This window comes from Lithobates pipiens, unplaced genomic scaffold (assembly GCF_037356315.1).
Source record: "Lithobates pipiens isolate NorthernLeopardFrog02 unplaced genomic scaffold, aLitPip1_a1.2 Scaffold_27, whole genome shotgun sequence".
Classification (NCBI taxonomy): domain Eukaryota; kingdom Metazoa; phylum Chordata; class Amphibia; order Anura; family Ranidae; genus Lithobates; species Lithobates pipiens.
Window position 1 is genome coordinate 172,477,284 of NW_027507788.1, and position 13,652 is coordinate 172,490,935.

A 13,652-nucleotide genomic window follows, 5' to 3' on the forward strand; every position below is an offset into this window, starting at 1 on the left:
CAGAGATGTCCCCTAGAGCGATTCTCAACACTTGCAGACTACCCTACATACATATATCGCAGCAGGGCAGCCACTGTGCGCTGGATCACGTATCCGGTACATGATCAGCGTTTCCGGGTATAGGACGCATGCCCCCGCTGCCCCAACTGTGATTTGCTACAGCACAAGCCGACCAGCGTGTCCCGGCCAACAAATGATCCGCCATTCATGGAAGAGAGCTCTGTGTTGTAAACCACATATTACACATAGTTAGGCACACAGTTAACCCCTTGATTGCTCCTAGATGTTAAACCTTCCTAACCAGTGCCATCAGTAAAGTGTATAATATTATCACTGAACACTGTATTAATGTCACTGGTGATGTCAGTGTCAGTTAGTGTACCCCCAGCCAGCTTCAGCTATGGGGCTGATTTACTAAAAGGATATAGGGGGTTATTTACTAAAGGAAAATCCACTTTGCACTGCAAGTGCACTTGGAAGTGCAGTCATTCTAAATCTAAGGCCGCGTACACACGCGCGGACTGTTGGCCCAACTTTGTCCGTCCAACAGTTTGAGCGAACAGTCCGCTCAAACTTAGCATGGACGGACATGGCCACACACGACGAACGAACAGTTTGCTGAAACCGTGCGCGATGACGTGAACGGCACGTACGACGGGACGCAAAATACGACGTCCTATACACTGCATTATAACTTTCGGCTTGAAAATCCTTTCTGAGCATGCGCGGAACTTAGTTTGACGAACAAGCCTACACACGGGCGGACTGTTCGTTGAAACAAGGTTTCAGCGGACAGTTTTTCGGAATTTCCGTAAAACCTTGTCCGTCCAACTGTCCGCTGAAACTGTCCGCTGAAAGCCCACACACGAGCGGACTGTCCGCCCAAACACTGTTCAGCGGACAAGGTTGGGCCAACAGTCCGCGCGTGTGTACGCGGCCTTAGGCGTAGATCTGAAATGAGTGGAAGCTCTGCTGATTTTATCATCCAATCATGTGCAAGCTAAAATGCTGTTTCTTATTTTCTTATTGTTTCTTGCATGTCCCCCTCGGATCTACAGCGACTTTACTTCCAAGTGCACTTTCAGTGCAAAGTGGATTTTCCTTTAGTAAATAACCCCCACCGTCTGTGCACTGCAAGTGCAGTTGCTGTAGATCTGAGATGGACATGCAAGGAAAATAAAAAAACAGCATTTTTGCTTGCACATGATTGGATGATAGAAATAATCAGAGCTTCCCCTCAGATCTAGAGCAACAGCACTTCCAAGTACACTTGCCTTTAGTAAATCAACTTCCTGAAGTTGCTGATTACCACCATTACTAGTACAAAAAAAATACATAAATAAAAATTCCAGTATATAGACCATAGTTTGTAGATGCTACAGCTTTCATGCAAACCAAATAATATACATTATTGTGATTTTTGTTTTACCAAAGACCTGTAGCAGAATACATTTTGGCCTAAATTCATGAAGAAATTAGATTTCTGAAATATTATTGTATATGTTTTATTTTTATTTTTTATTTTTTTCAAAATGTTAAGCATTTTTTCATTTACATAATAAAAATAAAAAAAAGTGCTGGTCAAATAACACCAGAAGAAAGCTGTATTTGTGTGAAAAAAAATCTATAAATTTCATTTGTGTACAGTGTTGCATGACCATGCAATTTCCAGTTAAAGTATTGCAGTGCAGAATAGAAACAAAATGGCCTAGTTATGGGGGGGGGGTAAAGCCTTCCAGGGGACATGTGGTTAATGCCACCAGATATGTTCCATGCTGAATGAAGCCCAGCTGCTATTGACACACCCCCTCAGGGTTGTCTGGGCTCACAGTACTCCTAGACTGAGCTTACACCATATTAAATGAGGACCACTCACTGGCCTGAAGACTGCAGGAAGAAATGTATGCATATTTCCAATTTATAGGTTGTATGGTATAAGTATACAGTATAATAGGGATACAGAATGCATGCATGCATACATTACACTATATTGCCAAAATTATTGGGACGCCTGCCTTTACACACACATGAACTTTAATGGCATCCCAGTCTTAGTCCGTAGGGTTCAATATTGACTTGTCCCACCCTTTGCAGCTATAACTGCTTCAACTCTTCTGGGAAGGCCGTCCACAAGGTTTAGGAGTGTGTCTATGGGAATGTTGGACCATTCTTCCAGAAGAACATTTGTAGGTTGGGCACTGATGTGGACGAGAAGGCCTGGCTCGCATTCTCCACTCTAATTCATCCCAAAGGTGTTCTATCAGGTTGAGGTTAGGACTCTGTGCAGGCCAGTCAAGTTCCTCCACCCCAAACTTGCTCATCCATGTCTTTATGGACCTTGCTTTGTCCACTGGTGTGCAGTCATGTTGGAACAGGAAGGGGCCATCCTCAAAACTGTTCCCACAATGTTGGGAGCATGAAATGTCTGGTATGCTGATGCCTTAAGTGTTCCCTTCACTGGAACTAAGGGGCCAAGCCCAACCCCTGAATAACAAACCCACACCATAATCCCCCCTCCACCAAATGATTTGGACAAGTGCACAAAGCAAGACATGATTGAGCGAGTTTGGAGTGGAGGAAATTGACTTACCTACACAGAGTCCTGACCTCAAACCAATAGGACACCTTTGGGATGAAATAGAGCGGAGACTGTGAGCCAGGCCTTTTTGTCCACATCAGTGCCTCACAAATGCGCTTCTAGAAGAATAGTCAAACATTCCCATAGACACACTCCTAAACCTTGTGGACAGCCTTCCCAGAAGAGTTGAATCTGTTATATCTGCAAAGGTTGGGCCAACTCAATATTGAACCTACGGACTAAGACTGGGATGCCGTTAAAGTTCATGTGCGTGTAAAGGTAGGGTCCCAATACTTTTGACAATATAGTGTATATTAATGTACAGGGGGTAGAGTGCACCGGTGGGGGGTACAGTTTAGCTGTGTACCAGGAGTACAGCTTAGTAATGTACAGTATAGTGGTGTACAAGGGGACAACACAGCATAGTACTGTACAAGCAGGTACAGTTTTGTCATGTACAAGGGTTACAGCATAGTTGTGATAGGGGGGTACAGTTTTAGTGGTGCACATAGGGTACAGTATAGTGGTGCATAGGGTGGTATAGTAAAATGGAGTAAATAGTATATTGGTGTACAGGGGACACAATAACATTTTATACAGGGGGATTAAATTCAGTCTAGAGGCAGTTACAGATAGTACAGGTGGGTACAGTATAATGGTGAATAAGGGGGGTTCTGTATAGTGGTGTGCAAGGGATTACAGTATAGTGGTGTACAAGGGAGTACATTATAGTAGTCTGCAGAGGGTACAGTATAATGGTGTGTAGGGGTACCGTATATTGGGTGGGGGTGTGGTGTATAGAGGAAAATTATAGTGGTATTCAAGGGAGTACAGTATAGCAGTACACAGTGAAAACAGTATAGTGATGTACAGCGGGGGGGGGGGGGGGTACAGTATAGTGGTGTGCAGGGGGTTGGTTGCCATATGGTCCCGCACTGATGTGTTTCGTAATCACGTCTATGTCCGAGGAGTGACATCAACACACTGCCAAAGCCTATAACCACTACCAATGCTTTGGTACCAGCAGGCAGTGAGAGGCAAGCCTAATAGCAGGCCGATATGCAAGTGTTAAACACTGAGATTTATGATGCCATATCATTTAAACGTTTGTAACTGAGTTTTAATGGGGGTTAGATTTTCATGAATAAAATACCATATGGGATTATGCTATGTAGCACTCTTTTATTTCTTGCAAGATTGTCAACATTCTGTTAAGTATAGGAATTGATCATGTGTATAGGGGTCTGATTGGCAAAAACGGGACGATTATCCTGTTAAGAGCTGGAACTGATTGCTGGAGAATTTAAAACCAATGCTTGATTACATGGGGACCTGGTGAGTGGCTGGTGTGAAGGGTGCAGGTTTCCACGCGCTGTGGTGAAGGTGGAAACATCTCTGGATTATTACCCCATTGTTCTTACAAAGACTGTGTATATTTCACGAATGGTGGGCTATATGAAAATTTATGATACATAGACACTAAATTTGGTGACCATATTGAGAGAGCGCTGCTAATGCTTTCTCTTTGAAAAAATATATAATTGATTGGAGAAAACATTTATAGCAGTAGTTATTTTATTTATACATTTGAATATTGTAGCTTTTCTATTACTATATGACCTATTTTTATGCATGTGCGCTTTGGAGAATTGAATGTTTGACTCTAATTGTTTTAAATATAATAACCAATTTTTTTTGTCCACACTCATGGAATGGGAACAAACTCCGTAGGCTTTAAAAGTCTTTACAGGTTGCCAGTAGAGAGTTACAAGGGAGGTCTGGTGTTATAATTATTGCTCTCGCTCTGATGTTTGTGGCAATATTGCACATGTGTGGTATGATTGCTGTTTAGGTATGTGTGAGGCGCTAATGTGTGTGTACCCCTTTGTGCTCAAGCACGGTGGGATGGGGCACTTAAAAAAAAAAAAATATATATATATATATATATATATATATATATATATATATAATTAAGTGGGTATAGTATAGCAGCATATGGGGTACAGTATATTATAGCCATATGCAGCGGATACAGTATGAATATAGTATAACAGAATATAGCAGCATGGTATATTGTATAGCAGTATATAGGGGATACAGTATATAAGGGTAGAGTATAGTGTAGCAGTGTATAGGGATTCAGTATTACAGTATATACATGATATAGTACAGCAGTGTACTGTATATGGGTACAACATGCGTTATATAGTAAAGTAGTATATAAGGGTACAGTATATATTAACCACTTGCCGGCCGGCTCACGTCAATATATGTCGTCAAAGTGGCACGGGTGCGCAAAACAACATACCTGTACGACGCTGCGTCATCCGTGCACACCTACCTGCGCCATGGGAGTGTGCCTGCGGGTCCCGCAATCGTGGCACACAGAGGCAGAACGGGGAGATGCAAACAAGGCATTTCCCTGTTCTTCCTAGCAATATGACAGGGATCTACTGCTCCCAGTGACCGGGACAAGTGATCTCTGTAATGTTCTAGTGAGCCCATCCCCCCTACAGTTAGAACATGCTGAGGGAACAGTTAACCCCTTGATAGCCCCCTAGTGTTTAACCCCTTCTCTGCCAGTGACATTTATACAGTAATCAGTGCGTTTTTATAGCGCTGATCGCTGTATAAATGCCAATGGTCCCAAAATAGTGTCAAAAGTGTCCGATCTGTATGCCGCAATGTCGCAGTCATGATAAAAATCACAGATCGTCGCCATTACTAATAGAAAAAAAGGTGATCAAATACCACCAAAAGAAAGCTCTATTTGTGGGAAAAAAGGACGTCAATTTTGTTTGGGTACAACGTCGCACAACCATGCAATTGTCAGTTAAAATGACGCGTGCCGTATCGCAAAAAAAGGGCTTGGTCAGGAAGGGGGTAAATCCTTCCAGGGCTGAAGTGGTTAAAGCAGTATATAGAGGTATAATATATAGTATAGCAGTATATAAAGTGTAGAGTATAGTATTAGTGTATAGGCGTACAGTACATCAGTATATAGAGGTACAGCATACAGTATATAGCATATTTTATCAATGTAGATGGGTACAGTATAATAAAGCAGTATATGGGGACAGCATAGATTAGTAGTTTAAAGTAGTACAGTATAGCAGAATAACGTACGTACAGTATATAATATAATATGATTATAGTGTGGTATATCAGGGTCTAGAAAGTACAGTACAATGTAGCATCATAGGTGATGGTATATACAGTATTAATATAGTATATTTGATATAGTATATAACTTCCTGAGTACGGTAAATCTGAAATGCATAGAGGTTGAGTCACGTGAGCGTGACAACTTGCGCCCATACCCGGAAATCGAGCCCTTCACTGCATGAACTGATCAGGCAGATTTCACGGATGATATTTTTACCTGCTGTTCACTCCGGGTGCCAGGATATCAGGCACTCATACATGTGAGTTGAATATCTTTTAATTCTTTGAAATAAAAGTTATTTTTAAACGGTACTGCGCAATGAGATTTTCTCCATTGTATCCATCTATAGGAGGAACATTCATCATAGTTAACCAACAGTCCAGAGGATATCTACAGGGGTCGCCCCACACATTCATTTGACCTAACTAGCAATAGTTGGTCCAATCCCAAGGGTGAGGGCACATCTACTAGGTGGGCACTCTATTTAAGCACTTTGAGCACAGAAATGCTTATCAAGTCACAGCACTGTATATGAGTTTTTCATCATTGTTCCATAAGCACCAGCACTTTTCACTGGGTATTGTTTTATTTATTGATTGATTCTTTTCAGTATTTCACATTTATTTTTCTGTATGTAGCAATTTATTGCATATAGCATTTAGCGCAGTAAAGTTTATTATTTATATGGGGGTGTATAGTATAGCAGTGTATGAAGAGATTGGCACTGTCCACGGTCAGTGGTGCTGAAATGCAGTATATGGGGATCCAGTATACAGTGTAGAAATGTATACTATAGCAGTATATAGGGTATACAGTTTAAATTAAGTACAACACTGAGCAAAAGTTTTAGGCAGGTGTAAAAAAAAAAAATGCTGTAAATTAAGAATGCTTTCAGAAATAGAAGTGCTAATAGTTTATTTGTATCAATTAACAAAATGGAAAGTAAATGAACAGAAGAGAAATACAAATCAAATCAATAATTCGTGTGACCTCCCTTTGCCTTCAACCCAGCCTTAATTCTTCTAGGTACACTTGCACATCGTTTTTGAAGGAACTCGGCAGGTAGATTGTTCCAAACATCTTAGCGAACTAGATAAAGAGATGGGGTTACCACCGCTCCAGGTAGGTCTGCTGAAACAAAAAGGTTTTTCTTCCAGGAAATGCAAAGCCCCAGGTCCCCGCTAATGCATATAACAAATCAAGGTGAGTAGAAAATTCTGGACAGCCGCACTCCAAATGAAATTTCTCGTGCTTTTATTAGAATATCACACTGAACCTGTCACAGCAAAGTAATACAGAACCAAAAACAGCTGACGCGTTTCACACTAAACTTAGTGCTTACTCAGAGCTATGAGTAAGCACTACGTTTAGTGTGAAACCGTCAACTGTTTTTGGTTCTGTATTACTTTACTGTGACATGTTCAGTGTGATGTTCTAATAAAGGCACAAGAAATTTCATTTGGAGTGCGGCTGTCCAGAATTTTCTACTCACCTTGATCTTAGAGAACTAACCACAGATCTTCTGTGTATGTAGGCTGCCTCAGATCCCTCTGGCTCTTCATGTAATCCCAGACAGACTCAATAATGTTGAGATCAGGGCTCTGTGGGGGGCGAAGCCATCGCTTCCAGGACTCCATGTTCTTCTTTTCACTGAAGATAGTTCTTAAAGGGGTTGTAAACCATCAGGGTTTTTCACCTTTGTGCATTCTATGACTGATTCTATGATATGATGACTTGGGCTTTGAGACATGGTGCATTATCCTGCTGAAAGGAGCCATTAGATAAAGGGATGGACATGGTCAGCAACAATACTCAGGTACTAAGGGGCCCAAAGTGTGCCAAGAAAATATCCCCCACACCACCTCCACCAGCCTGAACCATTGATACAAGGCAGGATGGATCCATGCTTTCATGTTTAGGCCAAATTCTGAACCCTACCGTCTGAATGTCGCAGCTGAAATCGAGACTCATCAGACCAGGAAATGTTTTTTCAATCTTCTATTGTTCAATTTTGGTGAGCTGTGCGAATTGTAGCCAAAGTTTCCCGTTCTTAGCTGACAGGAGTGGCACCTGGTGTGGTCTTCTGCTGCTGTAGCCCATGTATTTCAAGGTTCGATGTGTTGTGCATTCAGAGATGGTATTCTGCCTAGCTTGGTTGTAACGAGTGGTTATATGAGTTATTGTTGTCTTTCTATCACCTTGAGCCCGTTCTCCTGACCTCTGACATCAACAAGGCACTTTCATCCACACAACTACCGCTCACTGTATACTTTCTCTTTTTTGGCCATTCTCTGTAAATTCTAGAGATGTGCATTAAAATGCCAGTAGATCAGATCAGCAGTTTTTGAAATACTCAGACCAGCCTGTCTGGCACCAACAACCATGCCACATTCAAAATCACTTACATATCATTTCTTCCCCATTCTGATGCTTGGTTTGAACTTCAGCAAGTCGTCTTCACCACGTCTAGGTGCGTAAATGCATTGAGTTGCTGCCATGTGATAGCAATTTGTGTTACCAAGCAATTGAACGGGTGTACGGTATCTCACAAAAGTGAGTACACCCTTCACATTTTTGTAAATATTTTATTATATCTTTTCATGTGACAACACTGAAGAAATTACACTTTGCTACAATGTAAAGTAGTGAGTATATACAGTGTAAATTTGCTGTCCCCTCAAAATACCTCAACACACAGCCATTAATGTCTAAACTGCTGGCAACAAAAGTGAGTTCAAAGGTCATTTATCATTGTCTTGATGTTTAACCACTTGACCACTGGGCACTTAAACACCCTTAATAACCAGACCAATTTTCAGCTTTCGGGTGCTCTCACATTTTGAATGACAATTACTCAGTCATGCAACACTGGACCTATATGACATTTTTGTCCTTTTTTTCACACAAATGGAGCTTTCTTTTGGTGGTATTTAATCACCGCTTGGTTTTTTATTTTTTGTGCTATAAAAGAAAAAATACAGAAAATTCTGTAAAAAAATGAATTTTTCTTTGTTTCTGTTATAAAATTTAGCAGATTAGTAATTTTTTCTTCATACATTTTGGCCAAAATTTATACCACTACATATCTTTGGTAAAAATAAGTACAAATTGGTGGATATTATTTGGTCTTTGTGAAAGTTATAGAGTCCACAAGCTATGGTGCCAATATCTGAAAATTGATCACACCTGAAGTACTGACGGCCTATTTGAATTCTTGAGACCCTAACATGCCAGAAAAGTACAAATACCCCCCAAATGACCCCCTTTTTGGAAAGAAGACATTCCAAGGTATTTAGTAAGAGGCATGATGAGTTTTTTGAAGTTGTCATTTTTTCCCAATATTCTTTGCAAAATCAAGATTTTTTTTACTTTTTTTTTCTTTTCACAAAATTGTTATATTATCAGTTTATTTCTCACACAGCATATGCATACCACAAATTACACCCCAAAACACATTCTGCTATTACTCCTGAGTACGGTGATACCACATGTGTGAGACTTTTACACAGTGTGGCCACATACAGAGGCCCAACATGCAGGGAGCGCCATCAGGCGTTCTGGAGCACCCAGGACAATTCTGACATTTCTCTCCTACATGTAAAAATCCTAATTTATTTGCTAGAAAATTACAAAGAATCCCGAAACATTATATATGTTTTTTTAGCAAACACCCTGGAGAATACAATGGTGGTCGTTGCAACTTTTTATCTCGCACGATATTTGCGCAGCAATTTTTCGAATGCTTTTTTTTGGAAAAAAAACAGTTTTGTGCTTAAAAAAAAAAAGTTAGCCCAATTTTTGCATAATGTGAAAGATGAAGTTACACCGAGTAAATCGATACCTAACATGTCACTCTTCAAAATTGCACAGGCTCATGGAATGGCGCCAAACGTCGCTACTTAAAAATCCCCATAGGCGACGATTTAATTTTTTTTTACTGGTTATATGTTTTGACTTACAGAGGAGGTCTAGGGCTAGAATTATTGCTCTCGCTCTAACGTTCGCAGCGATACCTCACATGTGTGGTTTGAACACCGTTTTCACATGTGGGCGGGACTTACGTATGCGTTCGCTTCTGCATGCGAGCACATGGGGACAGGGGCTCTTTAAAAAAAAAAACGAGTGGTTATATGAGTTATTGATCACTTTTATTCCTATTACAAGGAATGTAAACATCCCTTGTAATAGGAATATGGCATGACAGGTCCTCTTTACAGTGAGATATGGGGTCAATAAGACCACGCATCTCACCTCTAAGCTGGGAAACCTGAAAAAAAAAAAAAAAAAAAAAGATTCTGGATTTGATCGTATTGGCGAGTCGATAGAAGCACCGGAGGGTGGCGGGGGGGGGGGGGGTGTCTATGGCTGGGTATTGCAGGGTATCACCGACTATGGCTGGGTATCTCAGAGTATGGCTGGGTATCTCAGAGTATGGCGTTGCAGAGTATTGCGTTGCAGAGCATTGCAGGATATTGGAGGGTGTTGCAGAGCATTGCAGAGTGTTGCACGGTATTGGAGGGTGTTGCAGAGCATTGCAGAGTGTTGCAGGGTATTGGTGGGTGTTGCAGAGCATTGCAGGGTATTGGCGGGTGTTGCAGAGCATTGCAGAGTGTTGCAGGGTATTGGCGGGTGTTGCAGAGCGTTGCAGGGTATTGCAGAGTGTTGCAGAGTGTTGCAGGGTATTGCAGAGTGTTGCAGGGTATTGCAGAGTATTGCAGGGTATTGCAGAGTAATGCAGAGTATTGCAGGGTATTGCAGAGTATTGCAGAGTATTGCAGAGTAATGCAGAGTATTGCAGAGTAATGCAGAGCAATGCAGAGTATTGCAGAGTAATGCAGGGTATTGCAGAGTAATGCAGTGTAATGCAGAGTAATGGCAGGGTATTGCAGAGTATTGGCAGGGAATTGAGGGGTTAATTTTCGGTGAGCAGCGATGTGGGCACTGCAGATGCAGCCCACATCGCTGCTGACACCGATCTCTTCCCCCTCCGCTGTTCCGATCGGTACAGAGAGGGGGAGGGAGGAACCGGCGTCATAACATGACGCCGGTTTGTTTACAAGTGATCACTCCGTCATTTGAGCGGCCGTTTACCTGTGGACCCAGCAGTCACGGATGCTCTCGGGGGCGCGCGAGAGCGGAATTCTGGGAGGACGTCATATGACGGCCTCCCAGAGTTAAGAAACCGCCCTGTAGCCGTCATTTGGCTATAGGGCGGTTGTTAAGTGGTTAATATATTTATGTCAATTTATTTATTTGTACATATAGCACAGTGGAACATTCAGTTGCACGTACTATATACTTACACAAATATCAACCTTTAAAAGGGTGTTTTTTTTTTAGCGCTGCACTTATTTACTTATTTTGTTATTTACTACGCATTGTCTATTGCTGTGCTGGCTACTATCACATCTCTAGAATACTAGCGCAGTATTTTTTCTGTATGTACCTAATAAAGTAGCTGGAGAGTGTATATTGGTATAGTACTGTATATGGGGGGGGGGGGTATAGTATATATTGGTATAGTACAGTGGCGTGAAAAAGTGTTTGCCCCCTTCCTCATTTCCTGTTCCTTTGCATGTTTGTCACACTTAAGTGTTTCGGAACATCAAACCAATTTAAACAATAGTCAAGGACAACACAAGTAAACACAAAATGCAATTTGTAAATGAAGGTGTTTATTATTAAAGGTGAAAAAAAATCCAAACCATCATGGCCCTGTGTGAAAAAGTGATTGCCCCCTAAACCTAATAACTGGTTGGGCCACCCTTAGCAGCAACAACTGCAACCAAGCGTTTGCGATAACGTGCAATGAGGCTTTTACAGCGTCCTGGAGGAATTTTGGCCCACTCATCTTTGCAGAATTGTCCTAATTCAGTTACACTAGAGGGTTTTCGAGCATGAACGGCCTTTTTAAGGTCATACCACAACATCTCAATAGGATTCAGGTCAGGACTTTGGCTAGGCCACTCCAAAGTCTTCATTTTGTTTTTCTTCAGCCATTCGGTGGTGGACTTGCTGGTGTGTTTAGGATCATTGTCCTGCTGCAGAACCCAAGTTCGTTTCAGCTTGAGTACACGAACAGATGGTCGGACATTCTCCTTCAGGATCTCTTGGTAGACAGCAGAATTCATAGTTCCTTTTATCACGGCAAGTCTTCCAGGTCCTGAAGCAGCAAAATGGCCCCAGACCATCACACTACCACCACCATATTTTACTGTTGGTATAATGTTCTTTTTATGAAATGCAGTGTTCCTTCTACGCCAGATATACTTGGACACACACCTTCCAAAAAGTTCCACTTTTGTCTCATCGGTCCACAGAATGTTGTCCCAAAAGTCTTGGGGATCATCAAGATGTGTTGTGGAGAAATTGAGACGAGCTTTGATGTTCTTTTTGCTCAGCAGTGGTTTTCTCCTTGGAACTCTGCCATGCAGGCCATTTTTGCCCAGTCTTTTCCTGATGGTGGAGGCATGAACGCTGACCTTAACTGAGGCAAGTGAGGCCTGCAGTTCCTTGGACGTTGTTGTGTGGTCTTTTGCGACCTCTTGGATGAGTCGTCGCTGCGCTCTTGGGGTAATTTTGGGTGGCCGGCCACTCCTGGGAAAGTTCACCACTGTTCCATGTCTTCGCCATTTGTGGATAATGGCTTTCACTGTGGTTCGCTGGATTCCCAAAGCTTTGGAAATGGCTTTATAACCCTTTCCAGACTGATAGATCTCAATTACTTTCTTTCTCAATTGTTCCTGAATTTCTTTGGGTCTCGGCATGATGTGTAGCTTTTAAGGATCTTCTGGTGGACCTTACTGTGTCAAGCAGCTCCTATTTAAGTGATGCCTTGATTGTGAACAGGTGTGGCAATAATCAGGCCTGGGTGTGGCTAGAGAAATTGAACTCAGGTGTGGACAACCACAGTTATAGTATGTTTTAACAAGGGGGGCAATCACTTTTTCACACAGGGCCATGATGGTTTGGATTTTTTTTCACCTTTAATAATAAACACCTTCATTTACAAATTGCATTTTGTGTTTACTTGTGTTGTCCTTGACTATTGTTTAAATTGGTTTGATGTTCCGAAACACTTAAGTGTGACAAACATGCAAAGGAACAGGAAATGAGGAAGGGGGCAAACACTTTTTCACACCACTGTATATGGGAGGAGGGTATAGTATATATAGTGGATATAAAAAGTTCACACACCCCTGTTAAAATGTCAGATTTATGTGATGTGAAAAAGACAAAGATAAATCATATCAGAACTTTTTCTACCTTTAATGTGACCTATAAACTGTAAGCCCTTGTACACACGGTTGGACATTCCGACAACCAAATCCGTCGGATTTTGTCCGAAACTGTTGCATACACACAGTCGGACAAAGTTGTCAGAAAATCCGATCGTACTTAACGTGATGACGTTATTTCGTTAGGACGGGACTACGTTCAGGCTAGTAGACAATAGCTTTGGTCTAGGAATTTGATCTGAGCATGTGTGGCACTTTGTCTGATCGGAATTCTCTACACATGATCGGACAAAGTCCGATTGGATCATGTTGTCGGAAAATTGTATAGCCCAGCTAGAAAACTTGGTCCGTCGGATACACCGATGGACACAGTCCGATGGAGCCCACACACGGTCGGATTATCCGACAACACGGTCCTATCGGACATTGTCCATCGGAATGTCCGACTGTGTGTACAAGGGCTTAGACTCAGTTAAAAAACAAACTGAAATCTTTTAGGTGCAGGGAAGTAAAAATAAAATAATATGTTTGCATAAGTGTGCACACCCTTAAACAAATACTTTGTTGAAGCACCTTTTGATTTTATTTCAACACTAATGTCCCATACACACGGTCAAAAATTCTGACGGAAAAGGTCAGATCAGGTTATGTTGTCGGAAAATCCGATCGT